The 15867-nt window shown below is 40.7% G+C and overlaps 1 protein-coding gene across 1 annotated transcript in view; it reads right to left on the bottom strand.

Annotated features, from left to right (window-relative positions):
• Positions 1–15867, bottom strand: part of LOC138760819 (solute carrier family 22 member 2-like) — a 54876-nt gene that overhangs the window by 22175 nt on the left and 16834 nt on the right. The gene's annotated exons all lie outside the window — the stretch shown is intronic.

The following is a 15867-nucleotide window of genomic DNA, read 5'->3' as shown; positions in this document are numbered from 1 at the left end:
TTCATTTTAATACAATTAACACATCCTATTAATGTTATAGGTAAATTTTTCCACTGATTCAAATCATATTTAATTTTAGACAATAAAGGTAGGTAATTCAATTCATAAAAATGATTATAATGACCATCTATCTTAATACTTAAATAGTTAATCAGACTAACCATTTAAATTTCACAATAGGCCTACACAGATAATAATCCATTTCAGCTAGAGCTATAATTTCACTCTTTTCCCAATTAATTTTATAACCCGATACTTCACTGCACTGCTCCAATCTATCATGCAGACTCCCCAAAGATTTCAAATGTTATGATAAATATATTAAAACATCATCTGCAAACAAATTAATTTCAAATTAATCAGATTTGCGTAACCTCGTGTTTATTGTATTTCTCATAGTTCCAGAGCATAGCTTTTCATTATTTATCTTTATGTTTAGATCTTGTTCCCATTTTTGTTTAGGTTTACAGTTTGTTTCCTCGTTCTCCTTTTCTTGCAGTTTGATGTACATGTTTGTTATAAATTTTTTAATGATCATTGTGTCTGTAATCACATATTCAAAATTGCTTCCTTCTGGTAACCTCAGACTGTTTCCCAATTTGTCCTTCAAGTAGGTTTTCAGTTGGTGGTATGCAAACCTTGTATTGTGAGTTATATTATATTTGTCCTTCATTTGTTCAAAAGATAATAATTTATTTCCCGAAAAACAATTTTCTATTTTTTTGATCCCTTTTCTCTCCCATTCTCTGAAGGAAAGGTTATTTATTGTGAAAGGGATTAGTTGATTTTGTGTCAATATTAATTTTGGTAGTTGATAATTTATTTTATTCCTTTCTACGTGAATCTTCTTCCAAATGTATATTATAGATTGAACTTTGAATAAATGGGAAGTGGGGGGGGGGGGTGGGGGGAGAGGGAGGGAGGGAAGGGAGGGGTGAAAAAGGGGAGAAAATGACACTGTATATTTTTTTTATTTTATTTTTTTAATTTTTTTTATTTTTCACACCATAAATCACATTAGCCATGATATACACTTTTTCACACATATACAGTGACTTTTTCTCCCCCCCCTCCCTCCTCCCAAGCCACCCCCCACCCCCCCTCTCATCCATTTTAGGTATACAATCTAGGTTGCATTAAGCCAGTCAGACAATGTTGTCATTCAACAAAAATACACCAGAAATTCTACTGAGTCCATTCTTTTCTTTCCTTCTCCTTCCATCAACTTAGGTAATGTTTGTCCCCGGTAGGTTTTCGCTATTGTATTTAATGTAAGGCTCCCATACTTGTTCGAATATTTCAATGTTATTTCTTAAACTATATGTTATTTTTTCTAATGGAATACATTTATTCATTTCTATACACCATTGTTGTATTTTCAAATTAACTTCCAATTTCCAGGTTGACATAATACATTTTTTTGCTACGGCTAGGGCTATCTTAACAAATCTTTTTTGTGCATCCTCCAAATCAATTCCAAATTCTTTGTTTTTTATGTTACTTAGGAGAAAGATCTCTTGATTCTTTGGTATATTGTTTTCTGTTATTTTATTTAATATCTGATTGAGATCATCCCAAAATTTTTCTACTCTCTCACATGTCCAGATTGCATGAATTGTTGTTCCCATTTCTTTTTTACATCGAAAACATCTATCAGATACTGTTGGGTCCCATTTATTTAACTTTTGCGGTGTAATGTATAGTCTGTGTAACCAATTATATTGTATCAAACGTAGCCTCGTATTTATTGTATTTCTCATCGTTCCAGAACATAATTTCGCCCATGTTTCCTTTTTTATCTTTATATTTAAATCCTGTTCCCATTTTTGTTTAGTTTTACCATTTGTTTCCTCATTCTCCTTTTCTTGCAGTTTAATATACATATTTGTTATAAATCTTTTGATTAACATTGTATCTGTAATCACATATTCAAGGTTACTTCCCTCTGGTAAACTCAAATTGCTTCCTAATTTATCTTTCAAGTAGGATCTCAGTTGGTAATATGCCAGCGCTGTATCTCCAGTTATATTGTACTTATCTCTCATTTGTTCAAAGGATAAGAATCTACTTCCTGAAAAACAATTTTCTATTCTTTTAATCCCTTTTTTTTCCCATTTTCTAAAGGAAAGGTTGTCTATTGTAAAAGGGAGTAGCTTATTTTGCGTCAATATTAGTTTTGGTAATTGATAATTTGTTTTATTTCTTTCTACATGAATCTTCTTCCAAATATTGAGGAGATGATGTAATACTGGAGAAGTTCTATGTTGTACCAATTTTTCGTCCCATTTACATAATATGTGTTCAGGTATCTTTTCCCCTATTTTATCTAATTCTAATCTCGTCCAGTCTGGTTTTTCCCTTGTTTGATAAAAATCTGATAGGTATCTTAATTGTGCGGCTCTATAATAATTTTTGAAGTTTGGCAATTGTAAGCCTCCTTGTTTATACCATTCTGTTAATTTATCTAGTGCTATCCTCGGTTTCCCCCCTCTCCATAAAAATTTCCTTATTATTTTATTTAGCTCTTTGAAGAATTTTTCTGTCAGTTGTATTGGCAATGCCTGAAATAAGTATGGTATCCTTGGAAAAATGTTCATTTTAATACAGTTTATCCTTCCTATCAGTGTTAGTGGTAGATCTTTCCAATGCTCTAAATCGTCCTGTAATTTTTTCATTAGTGGATTGTAATTGAGTTCATATAATTGGCCTAGATTTTTGTTTATTTGTACACCTAGGTATCTCATTGCCTGCATTTGCCATCTGAATGGAGATTCCTTCTTAAATTTTGAGAAATCTGCATTATTCATTGGCATTGCTTCACTTTTATTTACATTTATCTTGTAACCCGACACTTCTCCATATTCCTTCAATTTCTTATATAATTCTTTTATTGATAGTTCTGGTTCTGTTAAGTACACTATAACATCATCCGCAAATAGACTGATTTTATATTCCCTGCCTTTTATTTTTATTCCTTTTATATTATTATCTATTCTTATCAATTCTGCTAGTGGTTCTATAGCTAGCGCAAAGAATAACGGTGATAGTGGGCATCCCTGCCGCGTTGACCTGCTTAAGTTAAATTGCTTTGATACATGTCCATTTACTGTCACTTTCGCTAACGGTCCCTTATATAATGCTTTAATCCAATTAATATACTTCTCCGGTAAACTGAATTTTTGCAATACTTTGAACAAATAATTCCATTCTACTCTGTCGAAGGCCTTCTCTGCGTCTAAAGCAACTGCTACTGTAGGTGCTTTATTTCCTTCTACTGCATGAATTAAGTTAATAAATTTACAAATATTGTCTGTTGTGCGTCTTTTTTTGATAAATCCAGTTTGGTCTAAATTTACCATTTTCGGTACCTGTTCTGCTAATCTGTTTGCTAATAGTTTAGCTATTATCTTATAATCTGTGTTTAGCAAAGATATTGGTCTATATGACGCTGGTGATAGTGGATCTTTCCCTTGTTTTAGTATTACTGTAATTATTGCTGTTTTACATGAATCTGGTAAGTTTTGTGTCTCATCAATCTGGTTGATTACATCCAGGAGCGGCGGTATTAATAAGTCTTTAAAGGTTTTGTAGAATTCTATTGGAAATCCATCCTCTCCTGGTGTCTTATTATTTGGTAATTTTTTTATTATCTCTTGTATTTCTACTGTTCCAAATGGTTCTGTTAATTTATTTTGTTCCTCTATTTGTAGTTTTGGTAGTTCAATTTTAGTCAAAAATTCATCTATTTTCCCTTCTTTCCCTTCGTTTTCAGTTCGGTATAATTGTTCATAGAATTCTCTAAAGTTTTCCTTAATTTCTTTTGGATTATATGTAATTTGTTTGTCTTTTTTCCTTGTTGCCAATACCATTTTCTTAGTTTGTTCTGTCTTAAGCTGCCATGCTAGGATTTTGTGTGTTTTTTCACCTAGTTCATAATATTTCTGTTTTGTCTTCATTATATTCTTCTCCACCTTATATGTTTGTAGTGTTTCATATTTTATTTTTTTATCTGCCAATTCTCTTCTTTTAGTTGTATCTTCCTTCATTGCTAATTCTTTTTCTATATTTACTATTTCCCTTTCCAACTGCTCTGTTTCCTGATTATAGTCCTTCTTCATCTTGGTTGCATAACTTATTATTTGCCCTCTAATGAACGCTTTCATTGCATCCCATAGTATAAACTTATCTTTCACTGATTCTGTATTTATTTCAAAATACATTTTAATTTGTCTTTCAATTAATTCTCTAAAATCCTGCCTTTTGACTAGCATGGAGTTTAATCTCCATCTATACATTCTTGGAGGGATGTCCTCTAACTTTATTGTCAATATTAAGGGTGAATGGTCCGATAATATTCTAGCTTTATATTCTGTTTTTCTTACTCTATCTTGCATACGAGCTGATAACAAAAATAGGTCTATTCTTGAGTATGTTTTATGTCTAGCCGAGTAATATGAATATTCCTTTTCATTTGGGTGTTGTTTCCTCCATATATCCAAAAGTTGCATTTCTTCCATCTATTTAATTATAAATTTGGTTACTTTGTTCTTTCTGTTAATTTTTTTTCCCAGTTTTGTCCATATTTGAATCCAAATTCAGGTTGAAATCCTCTTCTATTAATATGTTCCCTTGCATATCTGCTATCTTCAAAAAAATATCTTGCATAAACTTTTGATCTTCTTCGTTAGGTGAATATATATTAAGTAGATTCCAAAACTCCGAATATATCTGACATTTTATCATAACAGATCTCCCTGCTGGATCTATTATTTCCTCTTCTATTTTAAATGGCACATTTTTGCTAATTAATATAGCCACTCCTCTTGCTTTTGAATCATACGATGCTGCTGTTACATGTCCTACCCAATCTCTCTTTAATTTCTTGTGCTCCAATTCAGTTAAGTGTGTTTCTTGGACAAATGCTATATCAATTTTTTCCTTTTTCAGTAAATTTAGTAGTTTCTTCCTTTTAATTTGATTATGTATTCCATTAATATTTAAAGTCATATAGTTCAGCGTAGCCATTTTATATTTTGTTTATCTTCTCTTTCCGTTTTTCCATCATTACCTTTCCTCCTTTTCCATTTCTGTTTTCTTATTTTCAACTCTTTATAAGACAACATTCCTACAACATCCAACATTTTCCTTATTCTCCTATTTCTATCTTCTTTATCCCCAATCTCCCCTTCCCCTCCTGAGTTGTCCTTTATCCCTTGTCGGACAACCACATCTCCCCTCTCCATTTGGATTTGCGAATCTACTCGCAAGCGTCAACTAATTTTGCAGTGACCGCTATTTCCCCCCACCCAGCCCCCCCCAGAAAAGATTTCACTTTTCATATGTCACAAAGGTCACTCTTTTAATTCCCTCCTTATTCTCTCTATTTCATTACCTTCCCTTATTAATTCTTGTCTCTACTATCTATATTTTCCTCTAATTACAGATACAATCACGTATGCACATTGTCTCTATTCACTCTTATACCTCTTTACCCGCATACATATCAATCGTGATCATTTTTACTCTCATTACCCGTCTTCATCCCTCAGTCTATTTTTGTCTTTACCCACATACATATCAATCGTGATCATTTTTACTCTCATTACCCGTCTTCATCCCTCAGTCTATTTTTGTAATTGTTCTGCAAATTTTCGTGCTTCTTCTGGATCCGAGAATAGTCTGTTTTTTGTCCTGGAATAAATATTTTCAATACCACTGGATGCTTTAGTATAAATTTATACCCTTTCTTCCATAAAATCGCCTTTGCTGTATTGAACTCTTTTCTCTTCTTTAGGAGTTCAAAACTTATATCTGGATAAATGAAGATTTTTTGCCCTTTATACTCCAGTGGTTTGTTGCCTTCTCTTACTTTTTCCATTGTCTTCTCCAGTACCTTTTCTCTTGTAGTATATCTTAGGAATTTTACTACAATAGATCTTGGTTTTTGTTGTGGTTGTGGTTTCGAGGCCAATGCTCTATGTGCCCTTTCTATTTCCATTTCTTGCTGTAGTTCTGGACATCCTAGGGTCTTAGGGATCCACTCTTTTATAAACTCCCTCATATTCTTGTCTTCTTCATCTTCCTTAAGGCCCACTATCTTTATGTTATTTCTTCTGTTATAATTTTCCATTATATCTATTTTTTGAGCTAGTAGTTCTTGTGTCTCTTTAGTTTTTTTATTAGATTCCTCCAATTTCTTTTTTAAGTCTTCTACCTCCATTTCTGCTGCTACTGCCCGCTCTTCCATCTTGTCCATTTTCTTTCCCATTTCTGTTAAGGTCATATCTATTTTATTCACTTTCTCTTCTGTGTTGTTTATTCTTCTTCTTAAATCATTGAATTCCTGTGTTTGCCATTCTTTAAATGACTCCATGTATCCTCTAACAAGAAAAAGTATATCATTTGCCTTGCCTTTCCCTTCATCTATTTCACTGTATTCTTCCTCTTCTTCTTCCTCTGGGTTGGCCATCTGTTGTTTCTTTGTTGCCCTTTTCTTCTCTTCTTTCTTGTTTTCATTGTTTTCTGTGGTCTCTTCATGCTGCAGGTGTTCTGCAGCTGTCGTTGCCGGCTGTGGAGATTGACTCCCCAGCTGGTTCCCCCTCCCGTCGGTGTGTTTTTTTTCATGCGCGGTTGTGCACTTTTACTTGGCTCTGCGAGCCATTTTTGTAGTCCTATTTTTACCGACCTGAGGAAGCGGGCTTCTCTCTCCACATCGGGCCTCTTCGGACAGGTAAGGCCTTCTCTCCCTTCCTCCGTTGTCTTCTCTTCCTCTCTTCTTACCGTTGATTTTGATTTTTCTTTTTTTGTCGTCATCTTCTTTCCACCTTTATACTCACTTTTCTTTAACTTTTATTTCTGTGCCTTTGTATTTTCTCTTGTTTTTCCCGACTTTTCTGGAGAGGGCTGGAGTTCACCGTCCGGCCACTACTCCATCACGTGACTCCTCCGACACTGTATATATTCAAGAGAAAAATGTCTGTATGCATTTTGGTCAGTATGGTTTATAATGTGAAAAATAAAAAATTTTTAAAAAATCTTTAATATTACTATCTTGTCTAATCATCTGAGCCAAAGGTTCAATAACCAATGCAAATAGAGCTGGTGACAAAGGGCAGCCTTGACTAGTCGATCTAGTTAATGTAAAAGGTGAAGATACCTGTCTATTTGTAACAACTCTAGCAGTAGGGTTTTTATATAAAGCCTTAATCCAACCAATTAAAAAAAGGGCTAAAATTAAACCTCCAAAACTTTAAATAAGAAACTCCATTTTATTCTATCAAAGGCCTTCTCTGCAATGAGAGAAAAAAAACTTTGATTGGTCAGATTGCTCCCGAGAAACATGAATTAAAGAAATCAACTTTATAATATTATCAGCTGAATATAAATTTTTAATAAAATCCGCTTGATCTACATGAATTAAATCTAGTAAATATTTAGCTAACCTATTAGCTTAAACCTTTGCAATAATTTTATAATCAGCATTCAATAAGGAAATTGGTCTATAAGACCCTGCTTTTAATGGGTCCTTATCCTTCTTAAGAATAACTGTAATAATTGCTTTAGAAAAGGAGTCCGGAAAAGAACAAACCTCTGTCACCTGTTTCAATACATCCATCAATAAAGGAATTAATAAGTCCTGAAATTCTTTATAAAATTCAGAAGTCAAACCATCATCTCCTGAAGTGCATCTGTTACTTCTTTAACAGTAAAGGACGCATCCAAATCCTTAATCATTCAAAAAAGGTAAATCCAAATCTGATTTAAAAAAAACATCAATTTTGGTTTCATCTTCCAATACTTCATAAGTATACAATTTTTCATAAAATTTACAAAACACATCTTTAATTTCCTGAGATTTATATGTAATCATTGAATCATGTCTAATAGCATTTATTGTTCTAGAAGCTTGCTCCATTTTTAACTGCCAAGCTAATACTTTATGAGCTCTTTCGTCCAATTCATAATATCACTGTCTAGTTCTCTGTAATAATTTCTCAAATTTATAAGTTTGTAACGAGTTATATCATGATTTCATATTAACTAAGTGTGTTGTCTTAGCTTCTGTAGAATTTCATTGTAAATCCTTTTCCAAAATTTATCTCCTCCAATTTACTAACCTTAGCTATATGTTGTTTCTTAATTTTAACAGTATAACTAATAATTTATGCCCTTAAACAAGTTTTTAAGGCATCCCATAAAACAAATTTACTATCAACTGAACCTATATTTATTTTTAAAAAAAGATGTATTTGAACCCTTATAAATGTACAAAATTCATCATTTTTCAACAGTAAAGAATTAAATCTCCAAGGATAGACATTCTCAATTCTCTCTGAACCAGTACACGTTATTAATAACAAGGAATAATCAAACAAAATCCTACTCTTATATTCAGCCTTCAAAACTCGGCCTTGTAATTGTGTTTATACTAAAAAATAGATCTATTCAAGAATAAAACTAACAATCATAATGAAATGAATAAAATGAAAAATCTTTCTCTTTAGGATTTATCCTTCTCCATATATCTACCAAATTCATACCTTTCATTAATGCCATTAATGTTTGGCCATTTCGGATCTAATTACCGATTTTGGAGATCCAAACAACAATTAAAATCACCTCCTACCATAATTTTATCATATGCCTGATTTAAATTAAGGAAAGGATCCAACATAAATTGCTCATTGTGGTGCACTGTTATCAGACACACACAAGGAAAAGACTGAACAACAGGCTTTAATCCACAAAGACCTCCACAGAGCCAGGCTGGCTGTGGCTGCAGCATCTTAGTGTGAGGCCTGGGGAGGCCAGCGCAGGCTTATATCCCGGAGGGTGATTGACACCTGACTGAGTGGGGCTTGATCCATTCAGGCCGACTGATTGGCAGCCAGCCAGGTGTTGTCCTGTACCCTTTCACTCCTGCAGGTACAGAGGTTGCCCCCTGCAGTAGGCCGGTGGTGTACTACTACATACACCCGCTTCTTTAAAATTGTCCCGGGGGGGTGGGGGGGGGTGGGGGGGGGAGTAACAAGGAATCGCACTCACGATGTACATACAATATTTATGGGTTGAGATGATTCGGCAGCTGCCGGTATCTCTGAGACCATCGTAGGACTGGCTCCTGGTCACTGGTCAGAGGAGAAGTGGGGAGTCCCTGGTGAGACGGTGTCCTCCCTGCCACTGCTGAACCTAATGCAAGCGTAGTTATGGTTTGCATGAAGGAGGAAAACCTGTTCTACCAAGGCTTAGGCCTTGTGTGTCCTTACATGCTTACGCAGAAGCACCAGTCCCGGGGAGGCTGGGAGTGACATTCCAGTCGCCGACCTCCTGGGGAATGAGAACAGATGTTCATCAGGGGTCTTGTTGGTAGCTGTGCACAGCAATGACCGAAAGGCATGGAGCACCTCAGGCAGGGCGTCCTGCCAGAACTCAACGGCCCACCCTTTTGATCTGAGAGCCGCCTTCCAGACCACCCCATTCCACTTGCCCATTGCCTCTTGGGTGATAGCTTGTCATCCGACTGGCCGCGATACCCCTCGCCATCAGGTATTGGTGTAGCTCGTCGCTCATGGAATTAGACCCCCGGTCGCTGTGGATGAAGGCGGGGTAGCCAAACATGGTGAAAATCTGCCCAAAAGCCCCCATGACGGTGGCCGTGGAGGTGTCTGAATAAAGGATGGCGAAAGGGAAGCGTGAGTACTCGTCCACTACCATGAGGAAGTAGACGTTTCAGTTCATGGAAGGCAGGGGTCCTTTGAAGTCAACGCTGAATCACTCAAAAGGCCAAGTAGCCTTTACAATGTGGGTCTTGGAGGGGGGGGGGGAGCGGAAGAAACGAGGTTTACACTCCGCATAGACCCGACAGGCCTCATTCACATCCCTGACGTCCCTGTATGGCAGATTTTGGGAATTAACAAAATGGTACAACCGGGTAACGCCCAGATAGCAGAGGGACTCATGCAATGCCTGCAACCTCTCATCATGCATAGACGCGCTAGTGCGAGAGAGGGTATCAGGGGAGTCATTAAACTTCCCGGGGTGGTACTGGATGTCGTAGCTGTAGGTTGCCAGCTCGACTCTCCTGCGTAGGATCTTGTCGTTCTTGTGGGTAGTGTTAAACATGAATGCCACAGCCCGCTAGTCTGTGAGGAGGGTGAATATCCTGCCGGCCAGGTAGTGGCGCCAGTGGCACACCACTTCCACAATCGCCTGGGCCTCTTTTTCAATGGCGGAGTGCCCTAGCTCGGAGCCGTGGAGGGTCCTGGAGAAGAAGGTGATGGGGTGTTCCCCCCTTGGTTGAAGGTAGCAGCGAGGGCCACCTCGGAGGCATCGCTCTCCACCTGGAAGGGGGAGTCCTCATCCACAGCCTGCATCGTGGCGTCCACGATGTCTTGCCTGATGCGGGTGAAAGCTGCCTGCGCCTCAGGTGGGAGGGGAAAAGTTGTCGCTTGTGTCAGTGGGCGGACCTTGTCCGAGAAGTGAGGGACCCACTGCGAGTAATAAGAGAACAGGCCCAGACATCTGTAGAAGGCCTTTAGTGTGGGGGGGGGGGAGGGGGTAACTCCATTAATGGGTGCATCCTTTCCAGATCTGGGCCGATGGCTCCATATACGATGTACCCCAGGAAGGTGAAGTAGGTGGTGCTGAATGCATACTTCTCTTTGTTGTAAGTGAGGTTCAGCTCCACGGCTGTCTGGAGGAATTTTTCCAGGTTAGCATCGTGGTCCTGCTAGTCATGGCCGCAGATAGTGACGTTATCCAGATATGGGAACGTTGCCTTTAGCTTGTGCCGGTCTACCATGCGATCCATCTCCTGCTGGAACATGGAGACCCTGTTCATGACCTCAAAAGGAACCCGGCGGAATTGGTACAGGCGCCCGTCTGCCTCAAAGACAATGTAGGGTTTGTCCTTCGGATGGATAGTGATTTGGTGATACGCCGACTTCAGGTCAATCGTGGAAAAAACCCAGTGGTGGGCAATCTCATTGACCATGTTGGCGATCCTCAGCAGGGGGTAGGCTTCCAGCTGGGTGTACCGATTAATGGTCTGGCTATAATCCACGACCATCCTCGGCTTACTTCCCTCTTTGACCACCAGGACTTGGACTCTCCAAGGGCTGTTACTGGGCTCTATAACACCTTCTGCCAGGAGTCACCGCTCCTCTGCCTTGATGAAGTCCCTGTCTGCAGCGCAATAGTGCCTACTTCTGGCGGCGATCGGCTTGCAGCCTAGCGCAAGATGTGGAAAGAGCACCGGTGAGGTGATCCGCAGTGTCGAGAGACTGCAGGTTGGCTGGGGCTGGTAGGTTGGCGTGCTGTGCAATGTGAGTGGAGGTTGGGGCCCCCCCAAAGGCAAGGGTGACACTCTGCAGGTGTCACTGGAAATCCAGGCCCAGGAGGAGTGATGTGCAGAGTTTGGGCATGACCAGGAGCTTGAATCCTGTGTAAGTCTTCCCTCCCACCATTATATCGACCGAGCAGTGCCCGAGGGTACCAACAGTCTTATCCTTGGTGGCGAGGGCAATCGAGCTGGTGGTCGGGTGGACCTTTATCCTTAGGGAGTGGGCCACGCTCGGGTGAATGAAGCTCTTGGTGCTGCCACTGTCCAATAGGCACTTTGTTACCTGCCCGTTGACTTGCACATCCATCAACGAGCGCCCGAGATTGTGGGGAATGTCTCTGGTCAGCGTGGTGGTGGCCAGGACCATCTCGGAGTCGGAGTCGTCACTATCCGGAGGGATGGGGAGCGTCAATAGGGTGGCCTGGTCATCGCCCATGTTGACTACGTTGTTCTCAACGTCGTCGGGGGCCCTCCGTTTCAGGTGTTGCCTGGCCCAAGATGGCAGTGGCACATGGGGAGCCGCCGCGTGGCTGGCCTCCTTCCCCAGCCATGTCCGCTGAGCCAGGGTAAGTGATGTCATCACGACCAGCGGCAGTGACATCATTATGTCAGCTGGAAGTGACGTCACGCCGTGAGCCTGAAGTGACGTTGCTGTAGATCTCGGTGAGGGCGAGGGCTGGTGCAGATGCTCGGGGCACATGCTGTGATGGTTGCTGGCGGGACTGGATGTTGCGCAGTCGAAGTCGGGAAAGGCGGGAACAATGGCGCCGCCCAGCATGCGCGTGTGGGGGGATCTGCGGGGGAGGTAGGGAGGTCATAGAGGGCCGCTGAGCTGCTGGTAGGTTTAGAGAGGCACACTCTAGCAAAGTGGCCTTTCTTGCTGCATCGGGAACAATACTGGTTCCTAGCTGGGCAGTTTTGGTGCAATCATCGATCTGACCCACATCAGGACTCACAGTACTTACAGGGGCACCGGGCACCTGCTGCAGCGACGTTCTCCACCTCAGCTCGGCCTGGGGCTGCATCTGCAGTGTGAGAGGGCCATGAAGGAACATGGGGGAACCCTGAATTGAAGGCTTCGACATGCAGGGCTGCTGCTTCCAGGGTTTGGACCACTTCCACACTCCTGGTTAGGGCACAGATGTTGTCTTCCAGCAGCTTCTGCCAGATGGCCCTCAAGCGTAGCCCTCGGAAAAAGGCTCTCGACCTCCTCTACATCTACCCCGGGTTCAGCCAGACACGGTCGAGCCAACTCTCGCAAGTGTCCCAGGTAAGACTCAGCTGTCTCCCTGGGTTGCTGGTCTCGGGTGTTGAGGTGGTACCTTGCACAGACCACATTCATGGGGGGCTTGTACAAGTTCTCAAGAATGTCCATTGCACTCTTGTACATGGAGCAGCCTTCTGTTACCTGGAAGGTGCGGGGACCAACCTCTTCCGATCGGAGTCCAGGATGTCACCCTCATGTGCCTCAATGATTGCCTCGACTGCGAGCTGCCAGATCTCGAACCGTGTCTGGGCTTCCGGGTGGCGTGGGTTGACCTCGAGGCTCCCTGCGCTCAGGAGTTTTTCCTTGGCAGCCGTGGGAAAATTTTGTGGATTAAATTGTGGTAAGCTGTTAGACAGAATCAGACACACACAGGTAAAGACTGAACAACAGGCTTTAATCCACAAAGACTTCCACAGAGCCAGGCTGGCTGTGGCTGCAGCATCTTAGTATGAGGCCTGGGGAGGCTGGCGCAGGCTTATATCCCGGAGGGTGATTGACACCCGACCAGGTGGGGCTTGATCCATTCAGGCCGACTGATTGGCAGCCAGCCAGGTGTTGTCCTGTCCCCTTATACTCCTGCAGGTACAGAGGTTTCCCCTCCCCCTGCAATAGGCCGGTGGTGTACCACCACACTCATCATCTATATTAGAAGCATAAATGTTCATTAAAGTCTAACACTCAAAAAAAAATTTATAATTAACAATCAAAAGTCTACCAACTTACTCAAGAACTGATTCCAATTTAAAAGATAACTTTTTATTAATCAAAATTGCCAGTCCTCTTGCTTTTAAATTAAAATAAGATGCTATAACTTGCCCGACCCAATCTCTTTTTAATTTCTGATGATCCTTTTCAGTCAAATGTGTCTGGAAAAAGGCAACATCAACCTTCAATTTTTAAAAATACACCAATACCCTTTTTCTCTTAATCAGATTATTAAGCCCATTAACATTAAAAATAGCTAAATTTAAATTAGCAATTAAGACGTATCAATAAACACCCCACCAGAAATGGCAAAGCACCTCCCCATGGCAACAACACAAATAAAGCCAAAGATCTCCTCAAAGAAAAAAGAAAGAAGAGAAACCCTATAAAAAACCCAAACAACAATTACCCCCCTTCAATTATACGGGAGTGCCCAATGCCACAAAGAGGCCAATGACTTTGGAAGGATCAGTAGATGAACCACCTCCCCAGAACACTACAACAAGAAATAATATATAAAAATAATTTCAAGTATGAAATGCTTCCTCCAAGTCTCAATTAACCTGATCATCATCAATACCAATATTAATCAACTGTTGAGATTCCATCTTTTGCTTCCCGTTCTTCCTCTTCGGAACCATAACAGGTTGTTGAGGAAACCTTTCTTGACTTTGCACCTGCTTATTCTTCTCTTTTCTTCTTTGGCTTAGCTTCGCGGACGAAGATTTATGGAGGGGTATGTCCACGTCTGCTGCAAGCTCGTTGGTGACTGACAAGTCCGATGCAGGACAGGCTTATTATCGGGTAGAGAATTAGCAAATGTAAGAGCTTCAACAGCATCACTAAAAAACTGAGATTGATAATCTCCATAGAAAACTTTTAAGTACTTATCCTTAATTCCACAAGACAGCCTTAGCCGAATTAAATTCTGTATGACGTTTAATAACTGCTAGACTCAAATCAGCATAAAAAAAGACTCTACTATTTTTAATGACTAAAGGGCCCTGATTACTTCTCCCATTTTGAACAGCAACTCTTAATGTCAACTCTCTATCTTTATAACGTAAACATCTAATCAGGATAGAACATGAAGCTTGACCAGGAAGAGGCTTCCTTCTTATTGCTCTATGAGCTCTGTCCAGTTCCAGACCATTTGGAAAATATTCTGTTCCCAAAACCTCGGGAATCGACTTCTGGAAAAAAACTGAACTGGGTCCGGACCTTTAAAATCTTTAGGAAGACCAGCAATTCTATCATTATTTCTCCGAATTTGATTCTCCAGTGCATCAATCTTCTTCAATAAATCACTTTTCTGAATTTCCCAGCCAGTAAATGAATATTCCATCTGCCTCATCTCTTCTTTACATTGTTCCACATCATCTTTACAGTCAATAAATTCTTCTTCAATCTTCTTGAATTTATCCTGGACTTTATCCACCACTTTCAAACATTTTGCCATGTCCAATTTAATAGGAGATATTTCCCCCTTCATATCAACAAACTGTTCCTTCACAGATGAAAACCCTTGACTCATCTGAATAGCCAAATTCTCCATCTGCTTGGATAAGTCAATATGTAAAGTTGGATCTGATTGGTGAGGATCAGACTTAAATTTAAAGCCTGCTTAACCATAGGCCTACCCTTGTATATGACAGTTTCCTCCTCCTCCATACCTTGGTCTTCCTCTTCTTCCAGTCCATCTGTATCTGCTTCCTCCTACTCCATCGATATTGAGATCACTTCCACCCAACTATGGGTACGGACACCCCCTCCCATCAGTCCAGGATCACTGGACTGAGAGAGGTCGGGTCCCCCCACAGCCTGGGCCCTACTGGGGTGGGGGGGGTGGGTAACAACATTGGGTGCCGGCGCCATCTTCCACAGCACTGCGTGAAATCGGTGCCGGTGTAGACTAAATCCTACCGGAGGTCTGGTGCTGTGGATGAGGGTGAGGAGGAATCGAGTCCAAAGGCTCCACTTGTAAGGTAGGCCCAAATTCTTCAGCACTTGTTAACTGTTTAGTAGTTGTTTTCTTTGCTGGTTGAGCTTTTGTTTTCTTTATGGCTGCTTCTAACATAGTTCAACAGTATGTTTAATACTTTCTGTAAATACTTTTAAAACTTTTAAATGGGCTTTGAATAGGTCTGCTAGGAGGAGGTGCTTTCCCATGTCTTCTCCCTACGCCATCACGCCACACCCCTGAGCTTCATGTTGAGGTGATGTGGTCCCACCCCTCAGAGTTCTGACTGTGTCACTAACCACTGATGTCTCCACGTTGAATCAAGGCAGATGCCAGGGCTACGCCTATCACATGGCAATGTTTCATACTCAACCTCCTCCCTGCTTGGTTTTCAACACCCTTGTCATTTCTTGTGACCACCATGAGCCTGTCATGTGAACAAGCAATGTACTGAAGGATTGGCAGAAGTGTCTGAAACCAAAGACAGATGTGGAAGCAAACTCTGCAAAATTAATGTCTCCATTGGCTTTTAACTGTTGACCCTGCACCCACATCTGGTTGGTCTGAAGCTGCACCGGACAACAAACAGTGACA

The sequence above is a fragment of the Narcine bancroftii genome, chromosome 4, assembly GCF_036971445.1.
Source record: "Narcine bancroftii isolate sNarBan1 chromosome 4, sNarBan1.hap1, whole genome shotgun sequence".
Taxonomy (NCBI): Eukaryota; Metazoa; Chordata; class Chondrichthyes; order Torpediniformes; family Narcinidae; genus Narcine; species Narcine bancroftii.
The sequence above is the reverse complement of the archived record's forward strand: the minus strand, read 5'-3'. Positions and strand labels throughout refer to the sequence as shown.